Source organism: Carya illinoinensis, chromosome 6 (genome assembly GCF_018687715.1).
Source record: "Carya illinoinensis cultivar Pawnee chromosome 6, C.illinoinensisPawnee_v1, whole genome shotgun sequence".
Taxonomy (NCBI): domain Eukaryota; kingdom Viridiplantae; phylum Streptophyta; class Magnoliopsida; order Fagales; family Juglandaceae; genus Carya; species Carya illinoinensis.
In genome coordinates this window covers 12,373,957-12,386,923 of record NC_056757.1, presented here as the reverse complement: position 1 = coordinate 12,386,923, position 12,967 = coordinate 12,373,957, and positions in this window count along the sequence as shown.

Here is a 12,967-nt window from a genome sequence, read left to right as displayed (position 1 = left end):
CTATCCTCAGTATGGTTACGCAGTGTTTTAGCCCCAAAGTTGGCTTTAAACTATGTGACGTGGATGGATGGGCATGAGGGTTTAGTGTGAGCTAGGATGCATAAAGGTAGTAATGGGTATGTCGTCTAGGATTGGGATGCATGACTTAGTCAGTCTGAGTCATGCGTTGACATGCGGTTGATAGAAGAATAAGACAAAAGTCTTAGTGTCTTAATCCTAAAGTGAATCACGGAGGTTCACTTTAAGAGATAAGACTCCAAAGGTTTTAGCATAGTAAATGGCACATAAGAACCCAGTGATGGACGGAGAGTGTTTCAAATGAAGCGTAGTTCTATTTATTGTATAGTTGCTTATGCATTAGATAGAGAATAATGTGAGGTTATGTGTATGCATATAGGTTGCCATCTATCACGCACATGAATGGACTACATGGAATGAGTATGGCATGATGATTGAGCTAAAATATTGCATATTTTATACATTTAGAATCAATATATTTTATTTATTTTATTACATTATTATTGATTTTATATAAAAAAAAATGTTAAGATAAATAAATCCGAGTTATGATTTAAATTGGTTAATAACATGGTTTATGCTTAATTTTAGAACTAGTGATTTAAGTGAGCAATTTTTCTTTATATGAACAATACATTTTTTTTATATATTTTATTCTTCTTATTTTAATTTATTTTATTTTATTTTATTTATCCTTATATGCAGTGATAAAAAAAAAATGGAAGTTTAGAGTTATTAACAGTTACACATGGAACCTGGAAGGAATTCCTTTGCCTTTTAGTTTTTGCATGCTGCATGAGACTTGACTTGGTTTATAAAGAGGAAGCATGCCGCACAGATAAAAGGGAGAATTGATTTTGATTGGAGGAGCATTCATTCACGCTTACGGGACCTGGGATGGCAACACATTTTATTCTCCAAGGGGCATTAATTCAACACCGCACACATTTTTTATATTTGGGCATTTCAACGCCACAACATTATTTACTCTTGGGTATTCAATTCACGACGCACGGTACCTTGGGGGATAAAAGAATTCTTTCTTTCTGTTTGGGGGCTATAACGTAGCAGAGACATATAGGCTCCAATGCCGTTGAAGAGCTTCTTGAAGAGTTTAATTACTGCTACAGTCCAGCCTCCTCCACTACTTTCAATCTCTATCTCCATTCATTTGACTTGTTCTTTTTATTCCCTACTTTCTATTAAATTTCAATTTGAATTTATAGTGTATTTTTTATATTTTTGGTTTAAAAGTTTGGACATTTTATTTGCTATTTATTTTATTTTATATTAGTTATTTTTCTTGTTTCTTTAAACTTCTATTAAATATGCATTACAATTGCATCTTAGATTGATTAAAGGTTAATTAAGACTTAAATAATTTCAGTTTTATTATTTAATTTTTAGGTTAAATAATGATGATTGTTTAGCTTAGTTGATTCTTTAATTGTTAATTTCAATTTGTTAGTATTTTACATTCCATTTCGACAAAAATCCAAAAATATGAATTTAATCTATGACTGGTATCCTTTTTATTTCCATTGCACTCTTCCATTCATTGTACATACCACCACTTTTGTTTGTAAAACTTTTCATCATTTTATATGAGTTTGGATTTAAACAACTTTCACCGAGGAGATGATCTAGGAATTCTATTCCTAATTATTACATGACATTCTCCTATACTTGGGATAGCCTTTGTGCTACTTATTTTTGAGTGAGTCACATGAAATCCAGATAAGTATTGCGTTCATACTCTTCTAGAGTTTTCTAAAAGATAAGAAAATGAAAATGAAATGCTTTCATTTACGAAACACTTTTTACGAAATGATGCTAAGTATAAGTTTTCAAGTAAATGTATGTAACGGCCCTCCTTGGGATTCCCTTTTTACGCACCCAAAGTATGTAGTGTATGCATGTGAATAGATGATATACGTGGTAAGTATTGCATGTATTTTCAAAAAATGAAATGTGAGACCTCAACCCTATGCTTTAAACGACGTTAAGAAAGTGTTTTAAAATGTCCCTATGAAAGATGATGCTTTAAATGATGCATGGACTAATATCTTAAATGATACCATGAAAGATGATGTTTAAGCCCATGCGTTTTAAATGACTTTTATGAATGAACTGAACGAAAGGATTAAAAGAACTGTAAATGACTGAAAGGACCGTAAAGGATTGAAAGGATTGAATGTTTAATGTATGAAAATACGTAACGGCCATATGAATAGAAAAGGATACCAAATGATTGGACTGGGCAGATTGCAATGCCAAGTAAGTAGTACTGATAGTGTACCCAGTGCTGCACCCTAACCATATGGATTTCCAACCTGTAGCCATGGGCGGAATTAGGTCCAAAAGACAGCTAATCCCAGCACATGGGGCTAACAGTGTGCTACGACCAATGAAAATAATAAGAAAGAATGTATGTATGTAAGAAAAGATGTATGCCTGAACAGACCCTTTAAAAAATGAAGGTAGTGAGGCGTGGGGAACTGTTTTACGAATGAAAATCATTTTTAAAGAAAAACTCCACCTCGCAACGTTTTAAAATGAATTGAATATCTATGTATGATATGTATGGAGTGATAAATGCATGACTGAAACCTATGTTATTATATTTTAACTGTATGAAGTAATGCTTACGAGTCATCGACTTATTTTAGTTTTTATGTGTGCCCTTCCAGGGATAGGATAAGCATGACGCATCAAGACAAACACGACCCAAGGGAAAGAGTACGGAAGCCTAGGTATGCTATTTTGTATGAAAGAGTTTAATAATAAAATTTAGATGTCTCATTCATAAATTTCATTTTTAAAGTTATTTAGATACATAACTTTAATGCCATACCACAAACCATAATTCATACTTGCCAAAAGTCATATACATGCATGACCAAAAATGAAAATATTCTCCCATTGACTTACGGGTGTGACGCCCCCAAATCTCCACGCACAGCCACGTAGAAATCGAGACGTCGGGACGATGATAACACGGTCACACATCCCATCGCCAAGTGCCAAAAGTGTGTGCACAAGCAATATGTGTACAAATAAAAACACGCAGCGGATTAATAAAGTCATATAACTAAGTACCAGAATTTTTATTAATTTAATACAAAAATGTTCAAAACATACATAATAAAATATTACAAAACACAAATATAGTTTTAAACCAAATAAGAAAACTTAAACTTTAACTTCAGCACTCCAGCGGAGCCGCATCCTCTGGCTCAGCCTCCTTCTCCTCATCCTCGATCTCTGTACCAAAATCTACGGTACCAAAAATGGTGCCGCAGGTAAGTAAAATCCAAATACCACCAGATAAAAACATATAAAACTCAAACAATATGCATGAAAGGATGCCAATGCACAAAACCCATAAAACCATATTTTTTCCACGCACGCCAAAAATCCCATTTGGCCCAAAAACATAACCTTTTCAAATATCATGCCAAAAGTCACATTTGGCCCATATCAAACTCAAACCGTTAACGAATTAATCCGTATGCACCATGACCTCCCCTAGGGGTCATCCGCACACCCTGGCTCCAGTGCCACACCGCAGGTAACGACCACGCATGTGACACCTAAATGAGCGATGCCCAGTTTCGCGCCCCACGCGTTGGTAGCCAAGCATCCTCTAGCCCTTGCCAACGAAGGGCCACGGAGTCAGTGCGTAGAGTGATGCCCAATTCCGTGCCTGACGCGTTCGTAGCCAAGCATCCCCTAGCCCCCGCTCTCGTTGTCGTCCAGCGACAACTCAGGGGACGTCACCCAATATATTACGCTCCCGAGTGACCAGAGGAGCTCCACCGGGATAATACCCCATCCCAGCTTGGCCTCGTAAGACACATGCACCCGAAATCTATTTACACCAATAAAACAGAGTTTTTCTCAATTAAAATAAAACGCACATGCATGCACCATGTAAATGCGATTTCAATGCACAAAACAATCAACCAACCATAAATCAATAAATCAAGCAACTCCGTCCTCCATCCATCCAACCCCCGAACTCCTCGGACTCAGTCCGGAATCAGTCAACCAACAGCAAATAATTTAATGTATGAGCAAAATATATTTAAATCTAAAAGTACGGTTTAGAAAATACTTACAGTGCTATATGGTATTTTTAGAAAGCTTGCGGCGTTGCAAACGGCAGAAGAAAAGCAACGTAATAGTGAAATTTTACTGTAGCCGTGGGTTGTAAAATATCCACTTTTGAACGGGGACAAACCAAAGCTCGGGATTGATAGGGAATGGTCTAGGGATGTTTATAAAGTTAAGGGAAGTGGAGTTTGACCGTGGGTGGCGGTGAAAACGGAAGAGGAAGGGCTAAAGGCCCAAATCGGAAACTAGCTCGTGGGAGCTGCTCCGGAGACGGATCGAGGCCAGAAATGGGTGGGTTAGGACATCAAGGAGTCAGTGATGAAGTGGTGAAGAGGTGGTGGCCAGAGGTGGAGCGACGGCGGCGCTGGAGCACTTTGACGTCGCTGCTTGATGGGCCTTTTCCGGCTAAATGGCGACACGGTTGGGGATGAAACTTGGTGGGGTAGTTCACCAGAGGGAGGGGAAGATTTTAGTGGTAGTGGTGTGGGCCACGGCGCTGGTGAGCGGTGGCACAGGGTGGAGAGAGAAAACAGGCGAAATGGGTATAGAGAGAGAGAGAGAAAGAATTCGCACGGGGGAGGGGGAAACCGCGGGGGAAGGGTCAGAAAAAGAAAGGGAAAAAGAAAGAAAAGAGATAAAAGAAAAGGGAAAAGAGAAAAGAAAAGATGGAGGAAAAGAAATGAGATCCAATTCTCACCTCTGGAGTCCAACAACTGATCCAACGAAAATAAATTTAAAAGCAATAAAACTAAGAAAATATTTTAAATACAACGTAAAGTGAAAATATAATAAATAACTAGTAAAAACAAACTATTTAATTTTAAATCCAAAGACAAGCTAAAATAAATTAAACAACAATTTAAATTCAACAGCAATTAAAATCCAATTAAAATACGATAATTTAAAATAAAGGAACTATTATATTAATTAAATTAAAATATTCCTTTAGTGAAAAATACACGTAAAAACGGGGTGTCACAATGGGTATATATATTAAAAATAAATATTGTTTTAATCCCAAAACAGTATTGGTATTATTAAATTTCAAATACCAATTTTCAAGAAATCTATTACCTCTTTTAAGTAATCCTTTTATTTGTTTTTTGTAGACTTTAGACTTTCACTCTACAATTGTTTTCATATCTATACATCTATATGATGCAACTCTAGACCATAATGAGTTACTAATCTCATAGTGATCCTCAATGAGTTCTTTTAGGTTTAATAGAAATTTTTTTTTATCAAAGCTTATTTCTAAGTGAAATCCTTAATTACAAGTCTAACTTTATATCGTTCAACATTGCCCTTAAAGTCAGGATTTTGTCTCCAAGACCTATTTCCATTCGACTTTTCATACATTTCAGACAATTTAGACAAAATTACAGACTTTATATTGATCAATGGATTTCAATCACTCTTTTATGGATCGATCTGTTATAGAATCATCTATTTCTATAATTTGTGAAAACATATGTAAACTTTTATTTATTTCTATCTCACATTCAAATTTTGAAAATACACCACGTGTCTTAACCAAATAGCAAATCAAGAAGATTACATGAGGTTACCTATTCTGATCTCTCTATGGCTAATTCTTCACTAATGTTTCTCTGATGAGGTGGATGATCATTAGCTTGTTGTTCCATATTATCATAAGATAATCATAAAAAGAAACTATAAGAATTTTCAAAAGTACAAGAATGAACTTCACGACAATCACATCTCTAGTTTCCATACTTCAACTGTGACGCCCCCAAATCCCCACGCATGAACACGGGAAAATCGAGACGTCCGGATGATGACATCACGAGTCAAAATCCTATCGACGTGTGCCAAGTGTGTGAAAAAGCGACGAATGTGCACGAGAAATACGCAGTGAAAAGCAAGTCAATAACTAAGCACCAGAATTTTTCTTGTTTAATACAAAACTATTCAAAACATACATAAATAAATATTACAAAGCACAAATATAATATTTAACTAAATACAAAGCATAAACTTCAGCATCCCGGCGGAGCCGCATCCTCGGGCTCAGCCTCCTCCTTCTCATCCTCGATCTTTGCACCAAAATCTACGGTACCAAAAATGGTGCCGCAGGTAAGTAAACTCCAAACACCACTAGATAAAAACATATAAAACTCAAACAATATGCATGAAATAAAAACCAATGAACATGTGCCATAAAACATGATTTTTACACGCACGCCAAAAACTCATTTGGCCCACAAAAACATGTCCTTAAAACCAAGTCTCGCCACTATCTCAGATAATGGCCCAAACCACCATTTTCCCAGAAAATGGATCAGAAGCCTCGAAAACCAACATTGCCATTTTCCTAGAAAATGGCCCACCACATCCGAAAACCATAAAAACAAACCGGTTATGCATGCACCATGATCTCCCCTAGGGATCACCCGCACACCCTAGCTCTGTGCCACACCGCAGGTAACGACTACACATGTAACACCTAAACGAGCGATGCCCAGACTCGCGCCCCGCGCGTACCTCTCCAGGCCATCCTCTAGTCCCTGCCACTCTAGGGACCACGGAGTCGTCACGACAGCGTTACCGTATCGTGCAATCCGGTCGTCGCCCTGCGACAACTCAGGGGATGTCACTCAGTATTACCCACTCCCGAGTGACCAGAGGAGCTCCACCTAGATAATAACCCATCCCGGCTTGGGCTCGTGAGACACACGCACCCAAAACCATTTACACCAATAAAACGTGATTTTCTCGATTAAAACAATATGCACATAAACACAATATGCAACTCATGCCTCATGGTTCAAATAATCAAGCAAACACAAACAAGCAAAACCAAGCACTCCGTCCTCAATCCATCCGACCCCCGAACTCCTCGGACTCAGTCCGGAATCTGCCAACCAACAACAATTAATTTATTGAATGAGAAAAATATATTTAAATCTAAAAGTAGGGTTTAGAAAATACTCGTAGAATATCGGTATAGCCAATCCATCCCGAGGATGATATCAAAACCCAACAGCTTAAACACCACCAAATCAGCATCTAAGAACCTTCCATCAAAATTTAACGGGCATCCCAACGCAACCTTGGAACACCACACCATTTCACCATCGGGTAAAGCCACTACTAAAGACTTTGGCAAAGGTTCCGTGACCAAATTACACATCCACGCAAACGTGGAAGATACAAATGATTGTGAAGCACTGGAATCAAACAAAGTGCAAGCATAAAACTCATACAAACGGACTCTCCCTGAACCAAACACACAACCCATGAAATCCAAAAAAAAAACAAAGGAGAAACCAAATACACCAAAATTAAATCCAACATAAAATTAAATTAATCCATACCTGTAATTACTCCAGCATCATGGGTCGCTGGCGCCGCATCATCCACATCTCCGGGTGTGACAGCATAAACCCGGGTTTGCACTACTTGCCTTGTATTTGTTCTTCCACCGCGTCTACCTCCACGGCTTCCTTGAACTGGTCTTGGACACTCTCGGGCAAAGTGACCCTGCTGGCCACAATTATAACATCGAGCCCCACCAGAAGGGCACTCACCCACATGAGCTCTATTACAAACACTGCAAACAGGCACACGTCCTCCCATGCGAACACCTGAGGATGCTTGCGGTCGAGCTCCGGTCCGCTGAATAAATTTCTGAGGCGAACCCGAGCTGCTTTCTTCACCAGAAAAACTCCGCCTCTTATGCCTTGGAAGGGAGCCCATACTCAAATTATTCTCTCGCTTCACAAGGGTGGCCACATCCACTAATTCCTGAAAAGTGGATATTTGGTGGCTGACCACCATACGGCATATATCAGGGCGTAGTCCCTCCTGAAAACATTCAGCTCGCATCTCCTCTGTGGCGATAAGGTGGGGAGCAAATCGCCCAAGTTCTATAAACCTTCGGGGATACTGTTCCACTGTCATGCCTCCTTGGACCAAATTTGAGAACTCTCTTGCCTTTAGCTTCCTTACCGATGCGAGAAAGAAGCGGTCGTTAAATTCTTTCTTAAAGCGCTGCCAGGTTACAGCGGTGAATGATCCCAACTCTGCTTCTGGCATCACTCTCTTGGTATACCACCAATCAAAAGCGGTGCCTTGTAACAGATAGCTGGCGTAGAGTACCTGTTGCACCTCGGTGCAACCACACACCTCAAAAGTTCTTTCCAGGTCTTTGATCCACTTTCCAGCTTGAAGCGGATCCTCTTCTCCAGTGAAGTGTGGGGTCGTATGCGCCAGAAAGCACTCATAGGTGCATCCGCCTTGCACCATGCTGCTAGATCCTCCCGGGTAAAGCCAAGGCCCTCCCTGATATGGCCAAGGACCTCCTGGTTGTGGCCAAAGTCCTTCTTGTTGCGGACAAGGCCCTGCTTGTGGCGGCCAGGGACCCCCTTGTTGTGGCCAAGGTCCCCCTGGTTGTGGCCAAGGCCCTGTCTGCTGTGGCCTAAAATTTTACTGCATAAACTCCGTCATCTGTCGTATGGCTTAGGCTATGGAGTCATCTCTTGACGTATTGTCCCGTGGCTCATGAGTAGATTTCTTTGGCCTCCCTATTTTCCTACCACCACAACCTTTGACCCCCTTTAAGAAAACAAAAATAAATAAAACCAACAACAAACAAAAACAGAACCAAAGACCAACACCACATCACACAAAACAAAAGAAACCAGCTTGCAAAAACATAACTAAATAAATAAAAACAAACAAACAAGTTCAAACAAATAAAACAAATAACACCAATCAAATAACAACTTTACTTAACATAATTTTTAAAACACAACCCTAAAAAAAAAAAAAACATTCTGGTACTACCTACGGGACATGTGGTTTTACCCAGAGCCAAACCGCTCTGATACCACCTGTGACGCCCCCAAATCCCCACGCACGAACACGGGGAAATCGAGACGTCCGGATGATGACATCACGAGTCATCATCCTATCGACGTGTGCCAAGTGTGTGAAAAAGCGACGAATGTGCACGAGAAATACGCAGTGAAAAGCAAGTCAATAACTAAGCACCAGAATTTTTCTTGTTTAATACAAAACTATTCAAAATATACATAAATAAATATTACAAAGCACAAATATAATATTTAACTAAATACAAAGCATAAACTTCAGCATCCCGGCGGAGCAGCATCCTCGGGCCCAGCCTCCTCCTCCTCATCCTCGATCTCTGCACCAAAATTTACGGTACCAAAAATGGTGCCGCAGGTAAGTAAACTCCAAACACCATTAGATAAAAACATATAAAACTCAAACAATATGCATGAAATAAAAACCAATGCACATGCGCCATAAAACATGATTTTTACACGCATGCCAAAAACCCATTTGGCCCACAAAAACATGTCCTTAAAACCAAGTCTCGCCACTATCTCAGATAATGGCCCAAACCACCATTTTTCCAGAAAATGGATCAGAAGCCTCGAAAACCAACATCGCCATTTTCCCAGAAAATGACCCACATCCGAAAACCATAAAAACAAACCGGTTATGCATGCACCATGATCTCCCCTAGGGATCACCCGCACACCCTGGCTCTGTGCCACACCACAGGTAACGACTACACGTACCTGGCCAGACCATCCTCTAGTCCCCGCCACTCTAGGGACCACGGAGTCGTCACGACAGCGTTACCGTATCGTGCGATCTGGTTGTCGCCCTGCGACAACCCAGGGGATGTCACTCAGTATTACCCACTCCCGAGTGACTAGAGGAGCTCCACCTAGATAATAACTCATCCCGGCTTGGGCTCGTGAGACACACGCACCCAAAACCATTTACACCAATAAAACAGAATTTTCTCGATTAAAACAATATGCACATAAACACAATATGCAACTCACGCCTCATGGCTCAAATAATCAAGCAAACACAAACAAGCAAAACCAAGCACCCCGTCCTCAATCCATCCAACCCCCGAACTTCTCGGACTCAGTTCGGAATCAGCCAACCAACAATAATTTATTTATTGAATGAGCAAAATATATTTAAATCTAAAAGTAGAGTTTGAAAAATACTTACAGCGTTATATGGTATTTTTAGAAAACACGCGGCATTGCAAACTGCGGAAGGAAAGCAACGTAACAGTGAAAATTCACTGTGGCCGTGGGTTGTAAAATACCCACTTTTGAACGAGGACAAGTCAAGGCTCGGGATTGATAGGAAAGGGTCTAAGGATGTTTATGAAGCTAATAGAAGTGAAGTTTGGCTATGGGTGGCGGCGGAAACGGCGGAATAAGGCCGGATTTTCCAAAATGGAAAGCTAGCTCATGGGAGCTGTTCCGGTGGCTGTTAGAGGCCGGAAATGGGTGGGTTAGGACGGCAAGGAGCCGGTGATGAAGTGGTGAAGAGATGGTGGCCGGAGGTGGAGCGATGACAGCGGATCAGGGCAAAATCCATGAGACTTGTTGGGCGTTTTCCGGCCAAACGACGGCTCTGTTGTCGGTGAAAATTGGTGGGGTGGTTCACCGGAGGAAGGGAAAGATTTTGGTAGGGGTGGTGTGCCGCACGGTGGCCGGCGGCGGTGGTTCTGGGCTGAAGACGGTTCCGGCGTGGGAGAGGAGAGAGAGAGAGAGAGAGAGAGAGAGAGAGAGAGAGAGAGAGAGAGAGAGAGAGACGAATGGGAGGGGGGGTTACGCGCGGGAGAGAGGGGAGGAAAAAGAAGAAGAAAAAAGAAAAAGAAAAAAAAAAGAAAAAGGAAAGAAAAGAGAAAAAGAGAAAAAAGGAAAAAGGGAAAAGAAAAGATGTAGGAAAGAAATGAGGTCCAATCTTCACTCCGGAAAGCAAAACAAAACTGCCGAAAACGAGATTAAAAACCCATAAAACGACTAATTAAATAAAACACATCCTCAAATAAATAAAAACCAATTAAAAAAACATTAATTTAAAATAAATAAACTAATATATTAATTAAATTAAAAATAACCCTTCAGTGAAAATACACGTAAAAGCGGGTCATCACATCAACTGAATTTTGCCAACCATAAGAAATTTGACATTTCAATTTTCTCAAATTCAAAATAGAAAAAATACATTCTAAATTATTTGAATCTCCCTTAGTAATCAGTAATGATAATGTATCCAATAACTATTATAGGATTCAACTTTCTTTCATTGGGGTTATAAAGTATTACTTTAATTTGACTACCAATACATGTATATGCAATCAATTCATAACTCAAAATAAATCATTAAGGCTACATTACTAAAAACACGATATAAGTTTTAAACCATTATAGCCCAACTCTTAATATTTTTCATGATACTATTTCAATCCAATTCAATGATTTTTACATTTTTATCTAACTGCAATTCCTCCCCATGAGAAGTACCTCAAGAATTTCTATTAGCTTGAGACTTCTCATATAGCAGATAGATACATTCACATCATGAAAATCAACTATAAAAATAATAAAATACTTCTATCTATCAACTATTATAGAGAAAAATATTTACATGTGTCTATATGCATTATCTCAAGTAACTTTCTATTCCTTATACTATTTTTTCTTGGTATGTTTGATTTGTTTTCCTTTTATACAAATCAACACACATCCTGAGATTAGAAAATCTAAATGCAAAAAATATTTTATTTACTAATCTCTATAACTTTTATTGAAGATCTTTTCTAAACTTTTATGTCACAAATTATGTTTCAAATTCTATGCCATAAATTGTAAAAGTTTTTCATAAATCATTTTTGCTTCATTCCAGTACATACCTTATGAGTGAAAAACTTTTAATAAAATATTATATGAAGGCATGACAAATACAACTTTATTGGAAAGAAAAATGGAACCAACATAAATGATATATTGAAACAAATGGAAATTTGAACATTTATATTCAAGTTTAATCTAAAAAGAATGCATAAACATGTATAAGATCTTATTCAAAACTTATACCGAAAACGGTTTACCCTTCCCTTTGAATCATGTATTATACTTATGGCACCTAAACCTTCATGTGTCATTGTTTCTTTCAAACTTCAGTTAACATAATTCTTATATTTTCATTACAATCTTTTCATTCATTTCCCAAAAGATACAAATTAGCCAAATCAATCTGTATCTAGCTAACAACCGCTACTAACTTGTTCATATCTCATTACTTTAATGAAAATAATGCCTCTAAAGTAAACCATTATGTACAAGACTACAAAATTCATATAGTTAAATATGTAGTAATTAATTCAATATTCTTAAACATTGTATGTTTATGACCCTAAGAGCACTCCCAATGGTTTATGTATCCTATCCTTTAAAATATATTGCCAAAACTCTTTTTTTTTTTTTTTTTTTTACAAACTGACTTTTATAATATATCGTACATCAATTTACCTATTTTTTCTTCATATCATTTAAATATTATAATTTTTATTTTTTTTATTCATTTCAAATATTTTCTCTAACTACCAATGATATCCTCATATATTTTGATAGTTGTAATATCTCCCCATATATAATGTCATATAATTATGTTCTATTTTAAATTAATCTAAATTTATAAGCTAAACCAAAATATAAATTAATTCAAAAAATAAAAAGAAGAGATTGTATAATGAAAATATTCTCAGAGCATATTATGAGAATGATAATATTGTATTTTTATAGCATGATAATTGGTCAAAGAATATATATTACATTCCACAAGATACATTTTTTTTTTTTTTTGTTATATATTAGCACAGTTCTATAACATTTAGTCTTTGTAACTTGGATTTCACGTTCTCTATAGGTCTAGATTTATTGAATCAAAACTAGAAGCAGACCCTTGATGCTTTGATATACAAGAGAATGGACCAATAACAATTAATAATAACAATGGGAAG